At 45.1% G+C, this 12,431-nt stretch overlaps 1 non-coding gene across 1 annotated transcript; it reads right to left on the bottom strand.

Annotated features, from left to right (window-relative positions):
- Nucleotides 1-6,253: 6,253 nt before the first annotated feature.
- Nucleotides 6,254-6,325, bottom strand: TRNAT-CGU (transfer RNA threonine (anticodon CGU)). Its single transcript has one exon. It is a non-coding gene; the product is annotated as a tRNA-Thr (tRNA).
- Between the last annotated feature and the right edge of the window lie 6,106 nt (nt 6,326-12,431).

Raw genomic sequence — 12,431 nt, 5'->3', positions numbered from 1 at the left:
AAGTAAAAATGTTTAAATAATTCCTCTTTCTACAGACTCTACATTTTAACCGACTTATTTACGGCTGTGATGATTTAGGAGGTTTTTCTGGCTTTCACACGACCTGATCAGACGGTGCGTATCGACCCCCTCCGCACGCGCGTTTGGAGTTATTTGTGCCTGGCGAAAGTCGCCGCAGCAGCCACGCGGAGGCAGCGGGACGGGAGCGGCGGCCGGACACCGCGGGGAGCGGGTGGACACCGCGGGGAGCGCACACCGCGGGGAGCGCACACCTGTGGCTCCCGCGGGTGCCGGTGCGGCGGCGAGCCGCCCCTTCTCCGGGGCCCGGCGCCCCGCCCGGCGCGCACCCTGCGCGGCCTGCGGCAGGTGGGCGCGGGGCCGCGCCGAGAGCTGCCCGGGGCCGCGCGCCCGCCGATGCGCGGCCCCGCGGCGCCGCCGCCGCTCCCGGGGCGCCTTTCCGCGCCCGCGCCGCCTCGGCCGCGCCCGCACGCCCCGGTGCCCGCCCGCCGCGGAGCCGCCCCATCCCCGCGCAGGGCGCGGCCCCGGCTGCCCGCGGAAGGGGGCGCGGGGCGGCGGCCGCACCTGCGGCCTCGGCGGGGACGTCGCGGGGCCGCGCTGCTCCCCGCGGGCGGCGCGGAGCGGGGGCGCGGAGGGAGAGCGCAACTCACCGCTTGTCAGTGCCCGCGGCGGTGCCCCGGAGAGCCGGGAACGGAAACGGATCGGCGCCCGCAGCGAGCGGGGATCCCGCGCGCAGGGAGCCGCTCGCCGGGCAGGTCCCTGTTCTTGAAAGGAGACAGCCCTCCGGTCCTCGCTCCGAGCCGGCTCCTTCCGTTGGCAAAATCCTGACTCATTACATAAAAAGATCACCCTGCCAGGCGCCCTGAAACATTTCTTCATCACGGTCACGCCACAAGCTAAACAAGAGGCCACATCAAGGGGAGGGGGAGAGGGGGGAAGCGGAGAGCAAAAAAAATCCTGAGGGTTTTTTTTCTTTCATTAAGATCCTTTCCCTTGAAAAAAAAAGGAAAAAAAAGTGCAGGAAAAAAAAAAAACAACCAAAAAAACAAAGAGCAGCAGCCGGGAAAAAAAAAAACTAGAGAAGATTCACTCATTGTTGCCACAAAGACACCTCTCCCCTTCCCACTCCTTCTCCATGCTCATTCCTCCAACAGTGCTACAAAGACGTGCAGTCTGCGCCGGGAGTTGTGAGCCCGAGCCGTGAGCTCCTCAACTCCGCGGGGGCCGTGCCAGGAGACCCGGGGCGCACAGTCCTCTGCGAGGAGGTGTGGTGAGTCCAAGACCGTCCGAAAATTATTTTTTTTCCTAGAAACTACCACCAAATATAGTAACAGGGAAGGGGTATTCCTAGAAATTCGGGAGACGTCAGAAAGGGAAGATTTGTGAAATTCAGCTTCACTTCCTGCAGAGGGCTCCTAGCACAGGGATAAAAAAAAGGCAATAAAGTGCTTTTCATGCTTCTCTGATCAGATAATGGTTAAAAATAAAGAACGGTAAAACACTTAACTCACATTTCTCTGATACAATCTAATAGTTTTATATGGGAAGAATGCTAATCAGTAACCTCCTTTCCTCATTTTCTAATAATATTTATTAGATGTCTATCTCCTGTATTTATTTTCTCCACATCCTCATGTCAGACCTATGCACGCAACAAATAAAAGGAACGTGCATTTGAGTGAAAAATGGGCCAAATGATAAACCTCCCACATATCACAGAAACACGGAGTGTTTGTGTGTTATTTTAAACAGGCTTTGCCGTTTGCATCTTTCATGCTACACTGATGTGAATAATTCATGTCCCCGCTGTAGATGTGTGCAATATTGTTACTCGCATGAATCGGAATTTGTAGCTTGGCTTTTATTTAAGGGCTTTAACACCGAGTACTGCTGAGCACTGTGAGTCCCCATGGACCTAATGGTATCTTAGGCTCTTAATTAATTCAGCTCAGCAATTGACAGGATCAGGCCCTGACCGACAAACGCAGACCTGCACGCTGTCAGGAGCCACATTATTCCTCGTGTGTCTCCTACATCTCTGTTTGCTTTGTGCTAGTGTCTAACACCCAATCCTGACTCATATCTTCTTTAAAAACACTATTTCGTATGTTTCATAGGAAGCAGAATTGAATGTTTGCAAAGCAGAGACAAATGAAGATGTTATTATAATCTTAATTATATAAAGATGTCAGTGCTTTTGTAATAAAGCATTATTTATCCAGGAATAGCAAAGGTTGCTATAAAAACCACAAAGCCAGCTTTTGGGAGAAGATAATAGATTTCAATGTGTGCAACTCTTGCAGGTTAATTGGATTTCCTTAATGAAATTCCCCTCAGCCACATGAAATCCTTGAGTTTGTTCTTTGAATTTCATTATGACTTGCAGAGTCTTCTCTGCCCCCAAATCAAATGCAATAAAAACACGGGAGTTGGCTTCACTTCAGTGTTTTATGAACACTCACATTTAATCAAAACCTGGTTACAGACACCTTGTCTTTCAGCAGCTTTGAAGGGGAATTAGCTGAGTTTACCTGACACTCCTGAGTGTGCTTTTACTCCTAAGTGTGTTTTAACTGTTATTGCAGTGCTCAGTAAACAACTGCGGCAAAATACAGACCCAGGTTTCACCAACATGCACCCAGAGTGTTTCGTTAGCAATAATGCCTGGTTAGAAGTAGATTTACTTTTAAGTAATCTCCTGGAATTCAAAACAGCTCTAGTTAATTGCAAAAAGGCCTTTTTAATCTGGCTGGCTTACTTAACGGCACACTGCTCCACTCTGCCTGTCACTCTCATTTCCTGAGTGAAAAAGTGAATGGCAGCTTCAAGCTCAGGATCTTTTAATCATTAAAAGAAATGGATGTGCTGTCCTCTGTTGGTCATACTGGTTGTCACAAGTAAAATTGAATTTAAAAGGCAGGCAAGAGGCTGTTAGAGTGACAAAAAAAAAAAAAAAAAAAAAAAGAAACTAAATTAAATTTTCAAATTTTCTTCACCTTCTGCATTCACCAATAACACTATAACACTGCACAGTGTAAGGGATTTTTTTTTTTTAATTATGCAATGATAGAAACTGGATTATGGAGAGAACTCATTTCACATGACTGTAGTACAAATTCTGCCCTGGCATTCCCTGGTCCCCTGCTGCTGGGTCACCCTCTGTGCCTGGCGTGTGGGTGCCACAGTGAGCAGCAGGTGCCCTTGGGAGCCAAGGCTGCAGGGGGTGCGGTGCTGGCAAGCACGTGGCCACAGAGATTTGGAGTTTAAATTTCATATCCCCTGGTCTGGTCTGGGGACAGGGCTGTGTGTGCCGGTCTACACTCAGTGTGTGACCTGTGTGCCCCCCAGTGCTCAGTGTGTGACCTGTGTGCCCCCCAGGGCTCAGTGTGTGACCCGTGTGCCCCTCAGTGCTCAGTGTGTGACCTGTGTGCCCCTCAGTGCTCAGTGTGTGACACGTGTGCCCCTGAGTGCTGTGTGTGCCCCTGAGTGCTGGTCAGTGCTCAGTGTGTGACCCACGTGCTGGTCAGTGTGTGACCTGTGTGCTGGTCAGTGCTTGGTGTGTGATCCGTGTGCTGGTCAGTGTGTGACCCATGTGCTCCTCAGTGCTCAGTGTGTGACACACAGTGTGTGACACACAGTGTGACACGTGTGCCCCTGAGTGCTGTGTGTGACCCGCGTGCCAGTCTGTGCTCAGTGTGTGACCCGTGTGCTGTGGCCCCTCAGTGCTCAGTGTGACCCGTGTGCTGCTCAGTGTGACCCATGTGCTGCTCAGTGTGACCCGTGTGCCGCTCAGTGTGTGACCCGTGTGCTGTGGCCCCTCAGTGCTCAGTGTGACCCGTGTGCTGCTCAGTGTGACCCATGTGCTGCTCAGTGTGTGACCCGTGTGCTGTGGCCCCTCAGTGCTCAGTGTGACCCGTGTGCTGCTCAGTGTGTGACCCGTGTGCTGTGGTGCCCTGGCAGCCGGGCAGCCCCTCTGGGCACGGTGGTGATGGCAGCCCGGCCTGTGCTGGGCCGTGTGATGCAGTTCCCGCTCAGCCTCTGCCTGGGAGCCCTGCTGGGTGGGAATGCCCTCTCTGAGCTCTGCTGCTAAGCCTTGCTGGCTGCTCACTTCAACAGTAACATGTAGCATCCGCAGAGGATTGGGGGGATTGTAGCAAGGATGATTAGAGGTGTAGAAAACCTGGCCTAAAAGGAGATATTTTTAAATTTGGGCATTGTGTCATCTAAAAAGAAGAAAGTTGAAGGAAAATAGCGCAACACTGAAAAAAGATCTAACATCAAGTAAATGAATCCACTGTGGCAGTAGACCCGTGTGATATGTTAATTATTTCTACCTCTTAACTCTTGCTGGAGTTACTGTTTCTGGGCTGTACAAGTTTCTCCTAGGCTTTGAGTGCACAGATAATTTTCTAATAACAAAATTAATTTCAAGTAGATAACCACAAGACATGTCTTAAAATGTTACTTAGCAACATTGTTATCATGCTAATAGTTCAGCAGTGTTGCTCCACAGAATGTAAGTTCTGTGTGCAAACTGGAAAACAGGCTGTGTTACCTGATTTCTGTGTCATCTAACACAGACTCACAGGCCTCAAACCATCGTTAAGAGGGTCGGACACAGCCACAGCTCTTGTGCATACCTGGCTTTGTCCTAGATTATTTCCAAAAAACAGGCACAAATTTATGAAAGCTTTACTCATCAGTGGCAAGGTGGCTCATCTCCACCCCCCCTGAGAGGCTTATCCTTGACACTGTAGTAAACAGAAAGCAGTATTTATCAGATATGTGTTTTGTCCTTGAGTTTGATTTTTTCATTGAGTTTTCACAACCCTCCAGTGAAAGTAGTTTCAGGGACATGGATGTACCTCACTGTACTTTTTATTCCTAAGTAAAAATATGTAAGAATACTTACAAAATCCAGTGTAAATAGTTAAGGACATTTATTTCTGTTCATACAACAAATATACAGTTTATACTCCTGACAATAATGGTGCAGAATATGAGAGGAAGATTTGTCAGGCAGAGAACAAAATTGATTGTGCAGACACAGTGATCAGTAAAATTTCAAATAGTAAGTAAATATTAAACAGGAATCAATAAAGATTTCCTTCAATTAGTAATTCTTTTCTTATTTACACTGTTAGGATGCATTTATGTGCTGTCAACCCTTAACTGTGTGTTAAGGTTTGGTGCCTGGTCCCATCAGTGTCACTGAGTTGGACCTCCTGGGCACTTGTGGTACTGCTGGATCAGCTGTGTCCCAAGCACTCAGTGTTTGTTTCACTGGAGGAGGGGAACACTGCTGGGCTCCTGTGAGATAACAACTGCACCCTTTCCTTACCCATTTTCAGTGTCACAGGGAGGTTTTTCTATTAGAAAATAGGAAATGTAAAGTACAGACTAATCAGATTGCAAATAATCCTTCTAAGTGGTTAGTGATAGAGATGAAGAAACCTCATGGTTTATCAATCAGGAGAAAGAACCAGATTAATAAATACTTAATTTCGTGGTGGTAGGGTGGGGTGAACCAATGAAAGGGACCTGGGGGATTACAGGATGATCTTGATAGCTGCAGCCTCTGGAGAAGGCTCTCTTCAAACAAGAGTTTAAAGGAGCTGGAGGATCTCTTCAAACAAGATCCTGCAGAGGCTTCACTTGTTTCTCCCAGGAATGACTGCGTGATAAGGTAGGCACCAGCACTTGCCTCAATAGTGTTGTGTGGAAAAAGCGTTTGACATAACTTCCACTAGACGTCATCACTCATCTTGGCCTTTCGCGTTTCAAACTATTTTTTGTTTCTTCAGGCTGAGCTGAGGGTCTCTTGAAAGCAGGCTTAGAATCCAAGGAAAAGCGAAGGAAAACTGTTGTGCTCCTGCAGATGTGAGAAGGGCGGTCGTGCAGCCGCTGAGGGATGGGCAGGAATAACCGAGGTGGAGGCAGAGCTGGCACGACATCCACCAGAACGGACCCGCACCTTTTCCTGGGGCCGGAGGAGCCGCAGGAGCCGCTGCCGCCGGTGCGAGAGCCGTGGCTGGGTACCTGCGCTCGGGGGGAGCGGGGACCCGCCCGGGGGCGTGGCGCTACTGCTGCCGAGCGCGCTCCGGCGGCCGCGGCTCTGCGGAGCTGCCATGCCCGGTGCCGGGCGGGTCGCGGGCGCTCCTTGGAGGGTCCCGGGGCCGGGGCTCCGCCCTCCCCTAAAAATGAGGGACGAGCTCCCGCCTGCGCGGACCCGCCAAGGCACGGACGGGGTTCGAACCCGTGATCTTCGGTTTACGAGACCGACGCCTTACCACTTGGCCACCGCGCCTGCGTTAAGAGTCCTTCCTGACGCCTTTCTATCGCTGGCGCCACTCCCGCACGCCCGCCCACGGGCCGCCCTCGCGCGTGCCTGGGCTGCCACCTGCCGGGGGCGCGCGGCCCTGAGGCGCTGAGGGCGCGGCGGCGGCTGAGGGGGCGGAACGGGAGGGAGGGACCGACCCGGGCTGCCCCCGCTCCCGGTCTCGTTCTGGCCCTCGCTTTCCCTTCGTCTCCCTCTGGCTCTCGCTCTTGGAGCTGCCCGGAGCCTCCCTCCGCCTGTGGAGGCGTTCTGAGGGCAGCGCCCTCCGCAGCGTCCGCCCCGGAGCTGTGAGGGCGCAGAACCCGGAGGCGGCCCTCGGAGTCTCACATCGGCCGGCCCGGCTTAGAGAGGGGGAAAAAAGCGGGATTAAAGTTTTCCTCTTCCAAGAAGAGAAGCAGGAATGCAAAACGTTGGGATAACTAAATGGTAAATACTGAATTAAACACACTTGCTGCCCAGTAGCTGTTCCCTCAAAAAACTCAGTGTTGTGAATTGCAGAAAAGATACTAGATATTTTCTAGACAGGATCTCCTAGATTTTTACAAGTGTGACATGAAAACAAAGGTTTAAGTTTTCATTTAATGTGTTGTGGAGGTCTGTTTAAATTCTCCATGAAAGTGTTGCTTGATATCCCAAGCTTTATATTCCTTTTGGTGTGGTTTTGGTTTCCTGTGGAAGAAGCGTGTGAACATATTGCAGAGGTGCCATTGTAAAGGTTTGGATCAGAGCACTGATTTGGTAGTGCTGTAATGCAGGTGCCTTGCAAGGCTGATATAGAACCAAAATAACTTCACTTGGAAGAGACCTTCAAAGGTCCTCTAGTTGAACCACCCTGCAGTGAGGAGGGGAATGTTTATGTATCCTTTTGGGATGTTCTTTGAACTGTCATCATGGAAAGTTATGCTTGATGCCTTGAATGTATGAAAATACTTTAGTTCTTTAAAACTTATGATTTGTTAGGTTGTCTGTGATAATTCTAGGCCTGCCTGTATTTAAACAGAGTGATTTGAATGAGCTTGCCCTGCAGTGAAAGGTGTTTAATTTAAATTACCTTACTGGATAGTGAGCCCTTGTAAAGCTGCCCTGAAAGTGACCTGGTTTTTCAGTTCCTATGGGCATAACTGATGGCCTGGCAGTCTGAATGCTTGCTGGAATTTTTCTGCTAGTCTTGTTCATCACATGCCCTCATCTGGACTATGGAAAGCTAGGAAATGAGAACGGCACTGTTGTATTCTGCTTTTGTCTTAGTGTAATCACTGCAGCATTTCAAAGTGTGATGGTGTGTAGGAGTGGAAGCTGCCTCCCTCAACTCTCACACCTGTGAGTTTATGAACGGGTGACCTCAGAGAGCCACTTATCTCCCCTGGCTGAAGGAGTTACTCTTAGTATTAAGCTGGCAGCAGAAAGGAGTTGTTTTAACCATTCATGTTTGACTGATGATACACCATTTCTGGCCTACTTGCTTATTACAAAATATGCTCTTTTATGTGCCATACTTGCCAGTTGTAACTTGTCATCACTTCCTGCAGCTCACACTTCCTGTGCAGCTCACATCTGTGTTTATTAATGGTTTTTGATCCTTATGAGCTGAGAGGTAATTTTGTGGTGAGTGGAAGGAATATTTGAATTGTTGGTGGAATTCATGTGGGTTTTATGTCTTCAAATACACTACATTGTAATAAATGTATTTGCTTGGCATTGGGAACAGTATTTAATGGTAAATCAACTTCTATTGATCAAGTTCTTCCATAACTGTATGGGGAGATGGAAACTTCAATTTGAATTCATATAGATCTTCTAACTAGATTAAGAGGAAATGCTTATTAAAGTTTAAAAAATTTGTCTACTCTCTGGGCCTAACTTCCTTAGTGTGCCTCGAGAAACTGTTTCTATCTAAACAAAGTGTTGTATAATGGTGAGCTGATTTGTCACAATAGTTTTTATAATTAAAAAGGTTGACTTGATTTAAAAAAACTGTAATTGCCCTTTCAGTGTCTGGATACTTTTGTTTGGAAGTGTCTTTCATGCTGGCCCTTACCCTTGGTAGAGCTGGGTGTTAAAGCCTTTCCTCCATGCTGAATCCTCCTTGTGCATTAAGGGCTGTTCTCCTCTGACACAAGCTTCTTTGAAACACCACGTGGCTTTTCAAAAGGGAAGTGTTAGAGAGCTCTATTGCTGATTTGGTGTCTGTTTCCATGTGCAAAACGAGGCCTTTCAGCACATTCCCTGACTCTTCTGAGATACACTCAGGGGAACAATCCTATTTATGTAGATGTGGTGCCATTGAGTTTTATAAAGACTTGCTATGGGATGCTGAGGAGCTGTTGCAGCTACTTGAGCTTTGTCTTAGCTGTATGAAGAATGTTTCTGTTCACTATTTTACTTTCTAATCCACAGCACTTGTCTTGGAAGGGGCTCAAGAATGATGCAGTAGATAGCAGAATGGGCCTGCAGTCCTTTTTCTGCACAGAAGACTGGAGACTCACAGGTAATATTTTTACAAGAAGTGAAGTATTTATCTTAGAGTTTCTCATTTCATTTATGGATGAACACTTGAAGAAAAAACCCCAGGCCCTGGCTGTTGGCTCTCAGCAGCTCTGATTTGTTACTTTGATTTTGCATTAAGAATGTCTTGGTAAAGTTGCACTATACTTTGAGGTGTGGGGAAATCCATGTGACTTCTTTGCCATCAAAGAAACATCTCCTACTTGAGACACTTCAAATACTCTAAGGAATATGTTCCTCTAGCAACATCTGTACAATAAACAAGAAACCAATAGGCAGGAGTAAATGGCATTGAATGTGCAACAGAGTGAAGGCAAATGTGCTGATGGCCATCTGTAGAGCATGTTTGAATAAACTGAGTTTTAACTGAAAATCAAGGTTTAGCCTGTGGAAGAGGTTCACTCAGCATAATCTCAAGTTTTATCAAGCCTTGTTTTGTGTTTACATCAAATAGTAATATGAACACAACTTGTGAAAGAAGGTTATGTGTTTATATTTTGCCACTGTAAAACAATCAAGCCCCCAGACTGTCAGCTGGCACCAAACAAGTGCTTTATCTCTGTTATACTCCAGCTGTAATTTCTTTAATGCACAAATACATGGTCAAAAAGTGCTGCACTTGTTTTGCAATATTTGTGCTTGGTGTGTGATATCAAAGGTAAGTTTGTGGCCCATACAGCCCACAAGCTTTTACAATTGTTAAAGTTCAAAGAGAAAAGGTATTATATGAAATTTACAGTGTTTATTAGTAGGTTTTAATTTTTTCAGTTTTACTGACTTAATTATTGCTTACTACTTTATGGAGTTTTTAATATTTGGCCAAATATCAAAATTTCTGATGTTATCAGTGTAGAACAGACTTTAATGAGGAAAGGGTGGGTGATTAGTATAGGACTGCCTTCCCAAGGGGAAGTGTAACACTAAATATTTAAATGAAACAGTTTCATCTTTAAAAGAAGCTTGTGCAAACAGCTCATAGCTCATACTCCTGAAAAAATGCATTCAGGTGTTCCAGAAGCTGAGCAGAATGCAAATCAAAAATACAAAATCTCACAACCCAACACATCTTGAAAACCTTGGAAGAATTTGGGAAAATCATGTATTAAAGTTTATTCCAAGAGGTTTGTAGTGAGAGGACAAGGGGGAACAGATTCAAACTGAAAGAGAGTAGGTTTGGATTGGGTATGAGGAGGAAATTCTTTGCTGTGAGGGTGCTGAGATGCTGGAGTGGGTCACCCAGAGCAGCTGGGGCTGCCCCATCCCTGGCAGTGCCCAAGGCCAGGCTGGGCAGGGCTTGCAGCAGCCTGGGACAGTGGGAGGTGTCCCAGCCCAGGGCAGGGAATGAGATGAACTTTAAGGTCCATTGCAACCCAGGCCATTCTATGAGTAAATGATGCTATATTAAAAATTGCTGGAAAAAAAATGGAAATCCAAACCTAAACTTCAAGGGTTCAGGAAGTCTCTGTTCTTACAGATTTTGGCTCTGATTTTAAAGACAAACCATAATTATGTTGGAGTTTGTCAAAGTGCAGATTCATTCTTACTCCTTTTTGTGAGAAAGGTACTTAGAACATAGGCTAAATGTATCAGACCCATAAAATTCAGAATGATATTTTCATTTTAAGTAGTAACCATGGACAAATGAACACAAGTTTCCTTTTTTATTTTGAGACACTTAGCAAAAATGCTGAAATATCAAACATTTCCTCAGTAGCTACAATATTGCCACTATGTACAAAATATTTGATAAATGTAGTACACATATAAAAATACAGTATGCATTACATATATACAGTACAATGTGCAAAACATATGGCATTCAAACATATGGAATTGATTTTAGGGGTGCAAACAGCAAATACAAAGGCATCATGGTTCTAGAAAGGCAATACATAAACTGACGCCCTGATTGCCATAATTTGCATTTAGTAAAGTAGTGCTTAAATGAAGAGGGCCCCAGAGACAGGTGTTTATCTGCTTCTTTTCACAAAATGAGATGCTAAGACATAATTATGACTATGAAAATAAGAAGAGAAACACCTACTCGGGTTAGCGTTATTTCTACTGCAAGCAGTACTGTGAAGAAAATCCTATCAGGAAAAAAAGCCTGTGCTATTAGTTACTACAAATTCCTCAAACAACAAAAACAAATCTGTACTGTTAAACATCAAAAACAACTTTGAAAATATCTACATCCTTAATTTTAAAAAAGTACGGATAACACTTTTGGGGACTTAATTTCCTATGTTTTAAAATACAAAGTGCCTCCTTTGGCAATATAAATGGCAATGCTTTGGTTCCTATTTAAATTTTTATATTATCATAATTTATTTTAGGCTGTCTTTTGAATATCTGAGCTGTATAATTCTATAAAAATAGTATGATTATATAGTTATTAACCATTCCCTGCTTTCTTTTTGAGAATTTGCTCTCATAGCTAGAATGGCTTTTTTTGGCTAGATTTCTACAAATACATTTATGAACTTTTAACTTAAAAACACTTTCTATTCAGTATTGGACACTACAGAATGATGTAGGTGTCTCTTTTTTGCACTTTATTCCTAGCAAACTGGTATCAAAGGAATATTTGAGATTATTTCAGGTTTTAATGGATGCTCTTTATTTGCCATGTATATACTATGTGTAACTCAGTTCCACAGATCTCACATAAAACACCTCCTGGGGTATGGTCTAGAAGTCACTGAAAGGTGACTTCATAGACCACAATACAAAGAGTTTCAACAGAACATTTATTAGAGATAAGTGGAAGATTTTTTTCCAGTTTTAATAGAGTTTGCTTTAAGTTTACAATACACTTCAGATGCCTGTTTACATCGGTGAACTTTCCTGGGTTTTGATTACATAATGCCCTTCCAGTTCAATATATCCTGTAATTGCAGTTTCTCTGCCTTGAAAATAGTTCAGCAGCTTGTACTTGTCTTCTGATTACAGTGCCTACACTTTTGAGGCACCTGAATGCTTGAGATTATGTAACAGAAAAGGTTTAATATTGACACTTCTCTTTGGATCACCATCTTCTCTGAACATGACTCTTGTTGGTGAATTTAGAAATACCTGGGAAATAAATGTCAGTATTAAGTAGTGATTGTTTCTAAAAGCTGTGGCCTCAGCTTTCTGAAGTTCTAATTCTGCAGGTCTGCAAGCCCACGTTGCTGGATTACACTTTAAATTTCTGTAGAGAACAACTGCCAAAAATTAATTTTATTGTCAGAGAGAGTATGGCAGTGCTTTTTAAACTATTTCTAAGGTTAAACAAAATTTTGCCTGTAAACTTCCTTGCTGTAACTGATGCTGAAGGGCACTACAAGTGTGCAGCAAATTCCATTTCTCTACTGAACACAGGATGTGACTCCTCCTGAGTAACACCAGCCTAGGGAAACATTGTCTGAGCTCTCTCTGTCTAGATGTGTAAACAACCAACTTTTGATTTTCATACTGGTTAAAAGGTATTCTTAATTACTTTGAAGAACCCACTAACACCACATTTGATAGGATGCATTCTGTTAGTATACTGCAGCCATTAAATGGCAAATTTAGTGCCAGTGCATTC

Source organism: Melospiza georgiana, chromosome 16 (assembly GCF_028018845.1).
Source record: "Melospiza georgiana isolate bMelGeo1 chromosome 16, bMelGeo1.pri, whole genome shotgun sequence".
Taxonomy (NCBI): domain Eukaryota; kingdom Metazoa; phylum Chordata; class Aves; order Passeriformes; family Passerellidae; genus Melospiza; species Melospiza georgiana.
This window is presented reverse-complemented; position numbering and strand designations above follow the sequence as displayed.